The sequence below is a fragment of the Passer domesticus genome, chromosome 6, assembly GCF_036417665.1.
Source record: "Passer domesticus isolate bPasDom1 chromosome 6, bPasDom1.hap1, whole genome shotgun sequence".
NCBI lineage: Eukaryota > Metazoa > Chordata > Aves > Passeriformes > Passeridae > Passer > Passer domesticus.
In genome coordinates this window covers 57,627,078-57,642,749 of record NC_087479.1, presented here as the reverse complement: position 1 = coordinate 57,642,749, position 15,672 = coordinate 57,627,078, and the positions used below count along the sequence as shown (strand labels likewise).

The window sequence follows — 15,672 nt, the reverse complement described above, 5'->3', positions numbered from 1 at the left end:
AATTGTTCTGGAAATTAACTTAAAAATTTTTAAACCCAAAGCATGTAAAGAGTTTCAATAATATCAACTAGGACTGCTCAGCTTTCATTAAAAAGCTGCTATTTCTCAGTGGCTTCAAAGTGGAGTTTGGCTTTCCTGGTTTCCCTTTTACACACTGCTATTTATGAATCTGATGTGGTAGTTGGTTTGACAGATGATAGGAGTGCTTGCAACTTACTCATGTTTGGATCCCTCTGTGAAAACTTCTATCCTTTTTTTAAACACTAACCTCATCTTTATTTTTTTTTTTAACAGAAAGCAGAACTATTCTAGCTTTATTTCCTTTAATTAATCTTCCTTAAACATATGGCAGCGACGGAATTATCGCGAATGACCTCCAAACTCTCTGCATATATTAAGGCCTGGAGCTAATCTGGTTGCGTGTTAAATTTAGTTTTTGTTTGCTATTAAAAGCGTGGCTATTGTGGAATTGTTGTGAATTACTACGAGCGCGGTGCGCGTACGCATGTGAGCGGCGGGGCCAGGGACAGCATTGCGTATTTCTCATCCCAAGGGGAGCACAGGCAGCGAGGAAGATGCAGCACGGCATGTTCTTGTCAGAGATCACACACAAACTGCCTCAAACACAGCTTCTGGTCCTCCCACAATGGGATATTTTTGCCACCCTTAATGACGCCAGGCAGGTGTTTACAGTTCTGATCTGTGTCCGTCTCGAGTTGGAATGAGGCACAGACACAAAATAGCAGCGCTTGACGCACTAGACCGTGACATACTGTACGCACTGCAATTAAAATAAACTCTACTCCTGGTCCTCGTTTCTTCCTGTGAGCAAACAAGAAAAGCTAGGAGGATTCATTCGGGTTTGTGGAAGGCTGTGCACTATTCTGAGAAGTGTAAAAAAATAATTTGCAGAATGAACTAAAATTCTCTGAGCCACCTTTTTAGCCTTGGCTCACTCTTTGCCAGGTGATTTCAGAGGAGGAGGAAGGAAGGGAGCTTTCCATCTGTTGAGGTGTTAGGATTCTAAACATGTTCCTGAGTTAATTTTGACTCTTTAAAGTGTGAGATAAGTTAATATACTCTAAACCAATATATCATGTCAATCAGCAGTGCTTTTCTCAACATGAGCCCACTCACTTCCGCCGCCTGCTTACAGGCTCTAGAGGCTTCTAGCTCTGCAACTATGCCTCCCTTAAGAAATGAAATGTTCAAGTGGTATCAACAAATCATAGATGTCTCTAATAAAATAAACATGAATAGTGTGAATGGGAATAGAGACGTTGACACTGTTTATTCTCTTTGTGTTGATGGAGCATTTTTCCTAAATACTTGCAAACATTCAGAGATACAAAGTAACACCTTCTTAAAAAAAAAAAGTGGAAAGGAAAAAAATGTAAAGAAACATGAACTATTTATAAAATAGTTACATCCCAATACTAAAATTATATTTACTTAAATAGATAAGTCCCAAAATATCTTTTTTCTCCATCTCTTTCCAGTCTTTCTGAACCAGGCATAGAAGTCTCTGAAGTATATTAACTTTGCCAGATACTATAAACCCAAAGTATTTGAAATATTGTATCATCTTCTCGTCAGAATACATGAACAAATTTACTAAGTCTGGGCCTGCCTTAGTACTTTCCTAATGCATTGAAGAGGGCAGCATGCATACAATAATTGCCTTTGTGTTATGCTTTAAGAATCCAGAAGCGCACAGGAAGCTGGAAGTTGTGTCTGGACCATCAGGTTTAGGAGGTAATTCAGAAAACATAGTCCATAAATTTGCCTAACCCCAGTATATATTTCTTCTCTACAACACCCTGTGGTAGTGGGTTCTACAAGTATAAATCATGCAAAAATCGATCTTTCATGAACTATATATTTATTTACAAGCTGAAAATTTGTCCAGTGTATCAGTTTGTTTATATGTATATCCTTCTATTTTTTCACTTACCTCTTTTCCTAGCTGTAAAAAAGTAATCCAGTTCACATCACTATCCATATGAAAGATATTCCATGCTTTTGATTTCTCAAGGACTTTCTAGTTCTATTAGGTTCTTAAAAAAAAATTATTCAAGAAAAATTGCAGAAATTATTCAAAATTTAAATGTATGAAATTATGCAACCTTACAAATAGATTTATCCAGCATCATAAATTAATTTCCTGATATGCTTTAAATTCCTCTGCTAATAATAACTAATATTATAGTTGTTTTTTTTACCAATGGTGAATATTTTACCAGTGGTGAATATTGGGCCAATTTTTCAGAGAAACATTCATAATTATTCCCAGCAGGAATTACCCAAAAGTCTCTAGTGTGGCACCAGGAAGTGAGCATTAGTAACCACAGCATCACACCAGAGAGCATCTCCTTCATTAACTGAAGTGTCAGTTTAAGTGTTCGAATAGCCGAAGAAAAACAATGCTCTCTCCTAAATGATGGTCTTTCATTTGCCCCCTCGCTGTTTCTTAACAAAAAACCATAAAAAAGCAAAAGCAAAACCAGCCTTGCCCCCATCACCTCCCCAGCCCAGCCCTCTGTCCCCCCTGGAAAATCAAGCAGCCCTAATACTGATTTCAATGTGAGCCTCTGATGCAGCAACATCTTGGGGACATATCTAACTTCCAGGATGAGTCACATCCCTGTGACTCAGAATCAATAGTAATTTTAATGTGAAAAAAAAAATTAAGATGGCTCAGGATCCTTCCTTAGTTAGCATCCTGTTTCAATAGGCACTGTCTCATGGTTTTGCCAGCAGAATGAATGGAAGCTCAGCTACCTTGATAAAATGATCATGGGAGAGAACTTTCCCCGTGCAATTCATGGCTTCTTGAAACTGTGGAAATTCATCCTAACAGAATACACCCAAAGATCAACAGACTCCACACTGCCACCAAGGAAACAGTGCAGATTCCTTCTTATTGTGATTAAAATGAAACAGTACCCTAAAATAACTGGAACTACTCATACAAGTTTGCCCTATTCCTTTTTGTTCCTTTCCACTAAACACGTGCCGCCAAAATGTCAGCTTGCCATCTGTCCAACATGATGTGCAGATGAGGAAAAAGTTGTGTCCAGGTACCCACCCTAACACTGATTCACAACCCACTGTTGTGAATCCTATGCAAAGAATATTTTTGTATTTTCTCCAGCGCATTTAGAATGAGACCCGAAGCTAGAGAAAGTTTATATTGCTGTTTTTTATCTTGTAGCAAGCAGAATATTACCTCAGGTTTTAGGATGGTCACCATCTTCTGCTTGCAGAAACACAACCCAAGGAATCCCACACTCCAGAGACCAGGCTGGATTCCTGTTGGGAAGAAACCAGTATGAAGTTGACAGTGGTGACTGGCTAACCCCAGTAATGATCAGTCTGAAACTGAAGGGTGAAAGGGAAATGCATGTTGTGGGAACTCAGAAGGAAACAAATCCTAACCAGTACTGTTTCCAGGGAGATCTGGAAAATTGGGGTCTTTTTAGAATCAAGACATTTTATTTGGAATTCATTTATTTAGCACTTTAGAATTACATTTTGCTTATATTTATTAAAAATATAGACATACATACATTAACATATTACTAGAAAATACTATATCTCTGTTTTGATAAAGAGAACTAAGCATAGGCATGAGACCTGAATACAGGATTATTACCATTACTATCATTATTATAATCTGTATAATAATAATAATGATAATAATAATGATAACAGTGATGATGAAGAAGAAGAAGATGATGATAATAATAATAATGGCAAGAGGGGGAAAGAAACAAAATCCCTTCCATCCACAGACTACTGCACCAGACACACCAAGTGTCTTTAAAGATATCAAGGAGAACATGAACTCCTTATTTGAAAAAGAATTAGATAACTCTTTAGTTTGGTAAAGAGAACTAAGCACAGGCATGTGATCTAAATACAGGATTATTATAATTACTATAATTATAATATAAAAATAAAAATAAAAATAATAATAATAATAATAATAATAATAATAATAATAATAATAATAATAGTGGCGGCAAGAGGGGGCAGGAAACAAAATCCCTTCAAGGCACAGACTACTGCAGCAGACACACCAAGCATCCATGTTTCAAGATATCAAGGAGGACATGAGCCTGCTTAGCTGACAATTTCTTCACCTGGAGAGTTTCCAGGTGTCCAAAAGCTGCTGCATTTTGTCTGTGCTTTTTGTGTGGCTGCATTTTTGTGCTCAACCACATCACCTACAACCCCCACCCATAGCTCACCAACAATTTTTGCCCTTTTGTACAATAGTTTCTCAATTTGTCTCATGTAAAACTCCTACGGTGTTGGTGTTGCAATGCTAACTTCCGTGACAAGTTCTGGGAGATGCAAAGTGAGGTGAGGAAAGGAGAAAGCTCTTCCTCTCCATTACATCCAACAGCCTGTTTCTTCCTGTCTGAAACTATTATGCACTCTGAACAGTATGATATGCATGAATGTATCTCTTACATGTGCTTCTGCATTTCCCAGCTGCATGATACAGATGTTTTTCTGACTAAAAGCAGTTCTGACCATTCATGCTCACAGATTTTCCTCTTACCATTGAGTTGTGTGTTTCTCTCATTAATATTTAAATATGCTTTGCCACAAGACGGGGAGCAAACAAAAAAAAAGCTTTAACCATTTAAATAAAGCCTCATAAAAATAATTCCAGTTATTTTGTAATAGGGAAACACTGACACTCTGATATTCCCTTTTCCTCTCTCGTGGACACAGAGCACCTCTCTTAAAGCTATATCATGGAAAAAGAAAATTTTAAAAGGCTTTCAAGAGCAAATATTATGACCATTAATAATCAGAAAATTATTTTTATATGTTTAAAGAATTCTAGACATGGGCTTTCCTGTAAAATTTTAAAATGCAAACACTGATGTTGCAAAAGTAAATTTCTTTCATTATGTCTCGCTGTAAGAATTCTACAAATGATTCCTCAAAGCCAGAAATACTTTGCAAATTGAAAAGCAGGATCAGAAAATAGACAGTAAACTATTCCATTTATGGCACAGAGAGAAATAAAACATCATAGCAATAATAGAAATAAAACCTAAAGCTACATTAAATGCACCTTATGCTTATAAATGGAGTTTATAAGAACCTCAGCATGAACAGTAGGTGTAAGCACACAGAATAAATACAGCAGGTGAGTGATTCACAGCCTAAATTCCCTTGTTTATTTCAAATTAAACCTAGGAAATGCCATTGAAATGCATAAAAGGCTGAGCATAAACAACAAATTCCAGGCCTACCACACAACATTAATTAAGAAATGCATGGCCATAAGATCACTCTGAAATAATGTGGCTGTCAGGCAATCCAAAGCACTAGTGTAAGTTCAACCCCAAATTTCCTTCCATCTAATACTGTTTATGGGGCATTCAAACCACTAAGGACAGCATCTTACTCTGACACTTTCTCAGAGTCCAGTTGGTTTTAGGTTTTTGTTTGTGATAAAAATTCCCTTGTTCAGCTTTGTGTCTGAACATCGACACCCATCTCATTTTGTTTCCATTTATCCACTTTTAAAAATTGATAATTAAAATGTCCCAAACAACTCATAATCCCAAAAGAGCTCCACACTTTTTTCTTCTTTGCCTTTAAAATCTAATAATTCTATTCCCTTGCCTTCAAAGGATGACAAATTAAAGATTAATACAGTGATGGACTATTTGATATTCACTATTTTTAGTTGCATGCATGTAAGTTCAAAGGTGACAACCTTTGCTTTTGAAATCTAAGCACTTGAGAATTTATGAAAGAAAATTAGAGTAATTATTGCATTATCTTCCAGCACTCAGGCATAGGAGGAGCAGAGTTCATTAAAGAAGTGACTGGGTATAGTAATTAATTCATTTTAATTCAACACCGTGGGACATGTGCTACATTCAATATTAGCAAATACACATAACTGTCTCTCTGCTTATCTAAAAAAAATTTGCATAAACTAAGATAGGATATAAACCCAGTCTGTTAGAACAACTGAGCAGGTTATTTAAAGTGTCTTTCAGATGTATCTGTCACATAGCTTAATGTGCTTTCATAAAGCACTTTGGATCAAGGGAGAAATATTCCTCCAACCATAAGTGATTTAATTTCTGATGTCTTGGAAGTGAAACTGAATTCCAGTACAATCTTATTGCTCTCAACACATTTAAATATGCAATTGGACTTCAGCTAGAGAAACCTGAAGTCTTTGAAATTCACACCAGTCACCAACACAACTTTGGCTTCCCAGGGTGGGCAGGGAATGTAAATAAAGTGCTGGCAGCACTATTTTCTGAATCTCTTATGGGCTGGTAGGTCCTTTCTGACTTCTGCTGATGGCTGGATAATTGTGACATAATCACCATAGAATTTTTGGCAACAGTGTAAGAAAAAATTAAGGAAAACAAAAGAAACAAAAATTATAAAAATAAAAACATGACAATAATGCTGAAGACTAAACTGCCCTACTATTTGTCTCTGGTATTGTTGCTTTAAGGTCATCTCACCAGAGGCTGCATTTTATAAAAGAATATAGGATGCTTTAGAAATGAATTTTACTCTTCTTTAGCAAATTACTAACACATCTGCTGTTTGCATCACAATGGGATAAGCATCTTTGTTACTAAATGTGTCTTGATTGTAAAAATTATTTCAATGACCATAGGTTACATTAAGGGCTGGTCCATCTGGTGAAGCAGGGTTGACACAGTGAGAAAAAAATTTCACAGCACTGTTATTCTACCCAAATATCCCTGGAGAACAGACAGGCTCTCTCTGTAAAATTAAGGGGGTTTTCAGTCCTCAAACACATGCTTTGGTAAGGGTACAGTGGGTGATGGGAAAACCTCACTTGTTCCTGAGGGAAGAATTCAGGATACATGAGAGATTTCTCTGACAGATTCACTCAAGCAGTGCAGCCCTCAGCTCACTCCCTGTGAACCACCCAGCTCCCACTACACCACAGAGCATCTGCCAGGAAAATGGAATTACGCCGCATCAAATCCTGAGGCTAACCTGAAAATCACACCCAAAAGGGGCAGAGTTAGCAGAACAGAGCAATCAATGCACATTATGGGGTGAAAGCTCTGGGGTAGGTCCAAGACTTGGTGAGTGTCCTTTGTACTGTAGTCCCTGTCACAGGCTCTGCAGGCAATGCAAAATAAACAGCAATTCAAGAGGTGGCTCCCTTGTACTTAAATGCAGGAAAGGAAAACCTGGAGCTGAGCAGAAGAGCAGTCACTTTTCCCAGGCATTTTGGTACAGGTGCCCTTAGCTCTGAGACCAGAGATGAAGATCAGATAAACAGTATGTGCTATTTTATTGAAGCTTTTCTCCAATGCTTTGTTCCACCTATTAAATGAGCAGACTCTAAGAAATCCACACCAGTGATATTGGACAAGCAGCCACTAAACCAGCTGGGCCTGTACTGCAGTGACCTCTTACCTGGAGTGGGACCTCAGTCACATACCCTCTAAAGCAGGGGGCGAAAAAATCAATTAAATTTCACCATGAAAAAATAAGATGAACATTTGAAAACTTCAAGGGCCAACAGTCTTACTTCTGCAGCCTGGCAGCAAGGCACATCCAGTTCACAGTTGGCTCTGAAATGCCACTTGGCTGTGTTCAATCTCTAGGAAAAGGTTTCTTTGCTGCTAAATTTGCCACGTAAATTTTTGTGCAGTTATCAGTAGATTCAAATACTATAAAATTCTCTTAGTTGGCTCAATTTCAGTATAGCTCTAAAAGTATTATACATGTAAGAACATTTATAACTCTCTGATTATGTCCCTCGTTAGCAAAGTCGCATCACGAGAACATTTCTAAGTTATTGTTTCAAGCTTCCTTAGACTTAAGTGGCATTCTAAAGAATAGCACATCTGCTCCTCTATTTTAGCCACTTGCATAAAAGAAAGGAGGGATCTGTTTACTTCAGCATTTGTCATGAAGCATCATAAAATATCTGATATTTTTATATCCATAATCATCACAAACTGGGCACCATTTTTTTAGAACTTCAGTCTAGTAAGAAAGTAACTGATCCATTAACTACTGAAAGATTTTCTGTGTTACAAATACATGTCAAGTAGCCCAAATACCCCTGAAATGTAGAGACTTCTGAGAAAATACATATTGCTATAATTAAGTTAGCATTCTGCCTTGTGCATTGGCTCACGTGAGCCCAGCAGTGCCAGGTAACATTTTGAGAGAGCACTGGATGAATAACAGCCTGTCCAAAGACTCTTGGGTTTCCCAGTGTGATTTCCAGCTATCTAGTGAGAAAACTTAGAATCTATTTTTATGATCAGTATTGATCTTCGCTGCAACCCTCTGATTCCAAAAAATATCCAATATATGTGGAGGTGAACTGAAAACTTCCAAATCATCATTCAGTTGTTCACGATATCACAGCAAAGACTTTTTTCCTTTTCCTATTGAGTAACATGAAGTACTACACCCTGTAAATGCTCCTTCTACCTATTTATCTAATAACAGCTACATTTTTTAAGGGAACACAACAAATATGTGGAACATCTTATTTCTGACAGCCATTCTGCTCTCTGATGAACCTGCTGGTGATTGCCTGTTTCTAGGCACTGATCTTAACTTTTAAGGAAAAGTTTTTTTATTGTGTGCTGTGTGGATTCATGACATTTGTACTCATCACTCATGTCACCCAAGTAATTTTGGTTTTTTTCAGTTTGAATGAGGGAAGAAACACACTGCAGGAAGAGATGCTTGTTTAAAATGTGCATTTGCTTAGCTTTTGGGGAAAGAGCACCTGCTGGCAAAACCACATCTCCCTGCACTTCAGAAATAAATACAAGTGCAAGTCTGACCAAGGTAAGCCAAAGCCAACACACTCTTCTCCAAAGACAAAAGCCAAAACAAGCTTTAAAATAGTACAAATCCCTGCCTCGTATTAGAGCCCTAAAAAGCACATAAAATGCTCATGGACAGGTGTTTGTAAGAAAGATGGCACCTGAGGAGCACAAGAAACACACAGCAGTGAAGTTTCCAAATGGGGGAATAATGAAGAGAGGAATAGTGAATGGATTGAAGAGCAATGGAAGGAAATCTACTGAGTTTTTGTTCCCTGTCAGGGCAAGACTCACTAAATGGCACAGTGAAAAAATCCAGAAAAGGTGCTGCAGAGGTTGTTACCCCGAGGGTATGAGCTGGGTTACAGTTTGAGGACAATGAAAAGCTGCATTTTTGCAGTTCCTTGTTGGCACTTGTCTTTCTGGGATGCTGGCTGAACTGTGAATGCTTTAAGGTGTTCATATTTAAGCAGATAGGCTCTCTGGCAATAGCAATATGCTTGAGGTGGAACATCCCACATTGTCTGAATGCTGTAAATAGGACAGGTGGCATCAAGAATACACCAGGCATTACTTCCTATTCCAAGAGTTATTGTCCATTCAAGTATGAGGTTCTTACATCAGTTACTGTACTTGCTTTCCAAATTTTCCACATAGTATATATTCTAAATTTACTTACATTCAGTTTCAGCTCTGTCCACGTCCACAGGTGATTTTTGAGACGCTCATTTGCTCGTCTGGGCAACAATGGGCAGGAACTGCTACGAAATTCAGAATTCAAGTTCAGCAGCTATGGTAAGCTTTCTTTGGGACAGCCAGGGTGTTCATCCCCAGGGCTTTCACACTGTGAAGCTGTGCATCCTGACTTTGGTCCAGCACACCAAGAGGTCCACGCAGCCTCCTCCCACATGAGAGGGTGGAGTGGAGAGACCATGCAGCACAGCACATTTACAACTCCTTGAAACACTGCTTTTCACTGATGTAAATAGACTCAGGCACGTTTTAAAGGTGCAGGCCACGTTATTATTAACACAGGCAAAAATTATGATAGTGCTCTAAAAATGAGTGGAAGCTGGATGAAGCATCATAACACAAACTTGCCTGTACTAAGGGCATCAAATCACTGCCTGTAAGGCTGGGGGAAGTTATTCTGGCAGAAAGAGCTGTTTTATAGGAAAAAAAACCAATGCCATTTAAAATGGATCTATTACCTGGCACAAAGCATAGCCCATTGCCAAGAGTAACAAATCCAGAAATATTGAATAAGCTGCTTATTTATGTGTGACTAAATGGTTTGGGAAAAGGAGGAATAGGCTTGGACTGCAGGCTGTTTTCCTTTGTTTAAATGGATTGCTCTGTTGGTGTTGGTTCTGTTGTCACAAAGCATAAGGGATTCAAGGGATTGAGACCCTTTATTACCAGAGAGGCTTGGGCCCATGATTGTACAACCCCTGGGAGCAGCTGCATGCTGGCAGAGAACCAGGACTCCAGTTGGAATGGCTGCACACTGCTGAAGTTTGCATTCTGTCTGTATAGGTAAGGCTGACTAAACCAATAATTTATACAAATGTGTACATTTATGAAAGTGGACATTTTTATAATTTATAAAAGTGTACTTTTTAACATGCTCACCAGGCTGCTCAGGGCTCTCACTGTGAGCAGGAGGCAAACACAGAGGGTGGAAGGCTCAGATTACCTCTGTGCCTCACTTGAGGTTACATACCTCTGTCTAAAGAGATGCTTGGTCCATTATATCAAAGGAAAAACCTCATTCTTCCCATCTCTTTCATTGTTGCTAGTTGTCAAAAGTGGTACCATTTTCCCATGATGACAGAAATGCAAAGCATTTTCTCACAAGTGCTAAAGAAGAAAATAACAAAGCACCTCTGACGATTGCAGGAGGGAAAAAAAAGGAAGAAAAAACAAGCATCAAAGCTTAGGTAAATGTTTTGAAAAAAAAAAATTGAGGTTTCTATCATATTTCCAAGCTTACTGAGAAATTCCTAAGTTTATTAGTATAAATTACTTTGTAGCTTCAACTCATAGCAGGCCTTTCGACTTTGTAGACTGCACTCCACCCAGGAAATTTGGAGACTTTGAGCTCCCATTAAAGTTGAGTTCTAATATTAAAAAAAGCAGAAGAAATTTCAAGATATCCATGAGAGGAAAGAAACATTATGTTGACACTGCAGTCCAGTCACTACTACTCTAAACTATTATTCTGGCTAAATAAACACACCCTTTTAAAAAAAGTATTTTATTTCCCATTCTCCAAATCTTTTCTACTTTTTTTTTTTTTTTGGATAATCCTGTTCTTCAAATGGATACCCATGAAATTCCCGATTCAATCACATTCACCTCTCAGTCATTCTCTTAAACTGAACACCTGGTTTCCCCCCACAAACAGATTCAGAAGTTTCTCCATAGTCATGGTTTCGTTCTTGTGGAAAACCACTCAAAAAAAAAAAAAAAAAAGAAAAAAAAAAAGAAGAAGAAAAAGGCAGAATTGTAAATAAAAAACCCATCTTAAATTGATGGTCCTCCCCAGCATCCCATAGAACATCCACGCTGGGTCAGCTGATCTTTGTTGGGAAAAGGAAGATAATGTCCATAGGAAGCCAGAGCAATGTAAGTCCTGATGGAACCCAAACAAGTCATTCCCCTGCACAGGCTGCAGTGACAAAGAGCAGCACAAATATCACTTTATACACCCTTGAGAGCTTGGACATGAATTTGCTATTATGTGAACTCCTTCAAGAATAAACATAAGAGCATCCAGGCTCTGCACACGTTCGTGAGTCTTTCCTCCTTTTCCTGGGACAGGCCAGTGAATGCTGAGGTGATGAGAGGACATTCAACTCAGGCAGCTCGAAAAAAGAAGAGAGATTTTATTGCCTGGCATGAGGTTTTGCAAATTGCAAATACGTAAACAAATAGAGAAATAGAAACTGCTTGTAGTTTATTACTGAGTCCCTGGTACTTACAAATAGTCTGGCTCCAAAGACAAGAAATTCAAGTCAGCTCCTTGAAACAAAAAGTTATGAGGAAGGAAAGTGCATTTAAAACTGTGTTACAATTTTGTGCCAAATTATCCCTTGAATAAAACACCTTGTAAGAAACAAACCTGTAAAGCCACAAATCCACAATGAAAGTTGCTACATCTCGATTTGTTAGAATTAGATACATAATAAAACATCTCCAAAATTATCAAATTCTGTTGAGTACAACTAATGCTTTTCTTAATAAGAGACTGTGGGGTTTTTTTCTACTTTGCTTAAAGATTGAGATAATTTGCCAGTGCACATGGTGGTTTTGAACAGTCAAACACAGCACGTTGGCTTAAATACCACAGCAGCCTCTCCTTCTATCACCTGTTTATAAAGAAAGAGCACACCTGCAAGGAAACATTTAGTTTTTCTCAAGCTTTTTTAACAATCCCATTTCCCTCAGCACAGCTCTTCTAGACTTACACCCATGTAAGAGGGGAAAATGGGACAAACATTTGGCGTAGTCATTTCTTCCCTAAAATTGACAAAAGTCAGAGAAGAAACAAGTCTACCACCTGTACCTGGCACAAACTGATCTAAGCTGCTGGCACTGAAATCAGAAATGGGCTTACAAGATTTATTTTTAATATTTCTGGAAAAAAAACAAAACCCCAAAACAGGTAGCTCAAAACACACTTCTCTAACTGGGTACAAGTAAAGGAAGATAACACTTCAGAAAGAAAAAAATAAAAAATCAAGTTTTCCTTAACAAATGGAGACTTGTGTCTGCACCTCCAAGCCATTCTTTTAAACGGTTACCTGTGAATCTTCCTGGGCAGGTAGGTGGCCCAGACACACCCTTGGGCCATTTCAGCCACTAACTGGGCCATGAGTCGTGCTTTGTTTCTCTTTGCTGCTGTAAACACAGTATAGAAACCCCTTTCCTTCCCAGCAGTGCACTCAAAGGAGAGTGTGCACCAAAATACATACATGCATTTCCTTGGTATTAGTTCTGAAGTTCTCGTAACAACTTATATTTAGTTCATTAAAAAAAAAACAAACAAACCAAAAAACAAAATTAAAAAAAAAAAAACAACCCAAAAAACCGACGATAACAACAAAACAGTGAAGAGACAGAATGCAGCATGGATCCAAACAGAAAAAAAAAAGGTTATGAAGAAAAGCTCAGAGGTTGAGAAGAGTGAAAAATAAAGAAAAACCTGTCAGTTAACTACCACATCAGGCAGGCTGTTCACATGAGTTCCTATTTCAGTGGCTCAAAGGCAACAGATAGCAACCAACAATAAGTGCAATGCAACCAGAAGTGAATGACCAAGTCTGCATGGTTTGAGGCTGTGCTAAGAAAAACATTCAGAAAGGCAATATAAACAACTGGTGTAAATTGTCACAGTACGTTTGGCAGCCACTAAAATGCAACAGTTTTCCCAGATCTGGGAAACAATTGCTATCATTTGGGTGCAGAAGTGCTCTTCTGACAACTTTGTCAGCTGCATTAACACTGGCCTTTTAGGAAAAAAGCTGTTGCAATTCAAGATCAATTGGTGTCGCCTGTGCCCTCACATCTTCAAATCCAGGCAGGTGAGAAATCCCAAAACCTGCCAAATTCTGTTCCTCACCAACCACCATCACTCACCATACACCTGCCATGATTCAGTCATTTGTCATTTTTATGGAAACCACGAAACCTGACAAAGCAGGAGGTGTCTGTAGTGTACAGTACACAAAATAAATGTACACTAGTTTGCATATGAAATTTCTTAACACCTCCCTACACGTTTTGCCTAAAATTCTTAGGGTTCTGTAGTCAAAAAAGCATTGTAAAAAAAAAAATCCCCCCCAAAGATATTCAGACATAGGCTGTGTTGGAAATGAATGTTTTAAGGTTGCTTAAAAAAGTACCACCAAAGATCTCACCAAAAGCAGATTTAACACAAAAGTGAAAGCATGACAAAGTTTGCTGGCAAGGTTTGGTCTACTACTTATGGATGGTTAAAACACACACAGAAAAAGCAAACTAAAATCTAAAAACAATCAATCTAAAACCAGAATCAACCCCAAAAATTTTTGTGTGAAGGCTGCCCCTGACCACCATAACTTCTCAAACATTATGGAAAGTGGCCTAGCAACTACATCAGTCAATTCCTTCAGGACCCTGGGATGCGTCCCACTGTTTCCCACAAACCTGTGCACATTCAGGCTCCTCAGGTGGCCATGACCCTGATCTTCACTTCCAGTGGGAGGGACTGTGCTCTCCCAGTCCCCATCCTGCTGTCCATCCACCCAAAGGTGTGGGAAGAGGGGCTGCCTTTGAAAAGTGAAGTAAAGAAGTTGTGAAGTACCACAGCCTTCTGCACACCCATTGTAACCTGTGTGTATCAGAGGAGGTTCATCTCCTTTGACCATTCCTTCCTGATAAACTTCTCTGCAGAAGCCCCTCCTGTTATCCTTTGCAGGTTCAGTTCCAGTTTTGCCTTGGCCCTGCTCACCCCCTCCCCAGACAATCATACTCCTCCCAGATCACCTGTCTTAGTTTCCACTGCTAGTGCATTTGCTTCCTGCCCTTTAATCTAACCAGCATTTCCCTACTCCACCACAGTTTATTGCCTCGTTTGTCCCATTTCTTGCTCCTGGGAACTGCACTCCATGGAAGAATGTAAAGATCTGCCACCTCTGCTCAGCTCCCTTGTCCCCAAGGGCAGTGTCCCAGTCATGAAGAGCAGTCCATTGGTGTGCCTTTGCTGTGGCACACTCACAGCTGCAGGCACACAGATCTGTGCCGTGTTCACAGCTGCAGGCACACAGATCTGTGCCGTGTTCACAGCTGCAGGCACACAGATCTGTGCCGTGTTCACAGCTGCAGGCACACAGATCTGTGCTGTGTTCACAGATGCAGTCACACAGATCTGTGCTATGTTCACAAATGCAGGCACACAGATCTGTGCTGTGTTCACAGCTGCAGGCACACAGATCTGTGCTATGTTCACAAATGCAGGCACACAGATCTGTGCTGTGTTCACAGCTGCAGGCACACAGATCTGTGCTGTGTTCACAGCTGCAGACACACAGATCTGTGCTGTGTTCACAGCTGCAGGCACACAGATCTGTGCTGTGTTCACAGCTGCAGGCACACAGATCTGTGCTATGTTCACAAATGCAGGCACACAGATCTGTGCTGTGTTCACAGCTGCAGGCACACAGATCTGTGCTGTGTTCACAGCTGCAGGCACACAGATCTGTGCTATGTTCACAAATGCAGGCACACAGATCTGTGCTGTGTTCACAGATGCAGTCACACAGATCTGTGCTATGTTCACAAATGCAGGCACACAGATCTGTGCTATGTTCACAGATGCAGGCACACAGATCTGAAGAGAATGTACAAGATTTACACCTGTTAAAAACTCTCCTCCAATCCAGTGAAGCACTCACACGAGATGCCTTTGCATCCTCTCAGCAGGTGAAGGGCTGATCCTTGAGGGCTGGGGCTATCAGCCCAGGAGCTGTCATTGCCATTTGTCAGTGGTTCTCCAAGTACAGCAGAAGCTGGGGTTCTCTGGTTCTGGCCAGAGAGGGAGGTGCTGAGCACAGCCAGCTCTGCTCCAGGGGGCTCAAAGGGACCTCTTAGGACTGCTGTTTATAGGGCTTTAGTCACAATATTACTCCACCCTTCTCACAATTTGGGTTGGTGACTCTCTAGGAAAGTTGGATATCAAAAATGTTATTCCACATGGGTTGTTTTTCAGGCAAAAATGTCAGTTTCCAAAGCTGTTTGATAAAAAACCCAGTCAGGATCTTGTTAGACAGTGCTAGTCCCGGAACAGAGAGTGTTTCCA

At 39.5% G+C, this 15,672-nt stretch overlaps 2 long non-coding RNA genes across 3 annotated transcripts in view; one reads left to right on the top strand and one right to left on the bottom strand.

Annotated features, from left to right (window-relative positions):
* Window positions 1-15,672, bottom strand: part of LOC135303850 (uncharacterized) — a 57,394-nt gene that overhangs the window by 12,787 nt on the left and 28,935 nt on the right. Inside the window, exons 8-11 of the long non-coding RNA XR_010365242.1 lie at window positions 10,555-10,691; window positions 9,511-9,592; window positions 3,230-3,312; window positions 1,955-2,057 (exon numbers count right to left, since the gene is read on the bottom strand). This is a non-coding gene — a long non-coding RNA (uncharacterized LOC135303850). The remainder of the gene's footprint in view (window positions 1-1,954; window positions 2,058-3,229; window positions 3,313-9,510; window positions 9,593-10,554; window positions 10,692-15,672) is intronic.
* Window positions 10,227-11,062, top strand: LOC135303852 (uncharacterized). Of its 2 annotated transcripts, none has more exons than XR_010365244.1 (3): window positions 10,227-10,367; window positions 10,631-10,771; window positions 10,898-11,062. It is a non-coding gene; the product is annotated as an uncharacterized LOC135303852 (long non-coding RNA). The 2 variants fall into 2 exon arrangements; XR_010365245.1 differs by having other exon boundaries at window positions 10,865-11,062.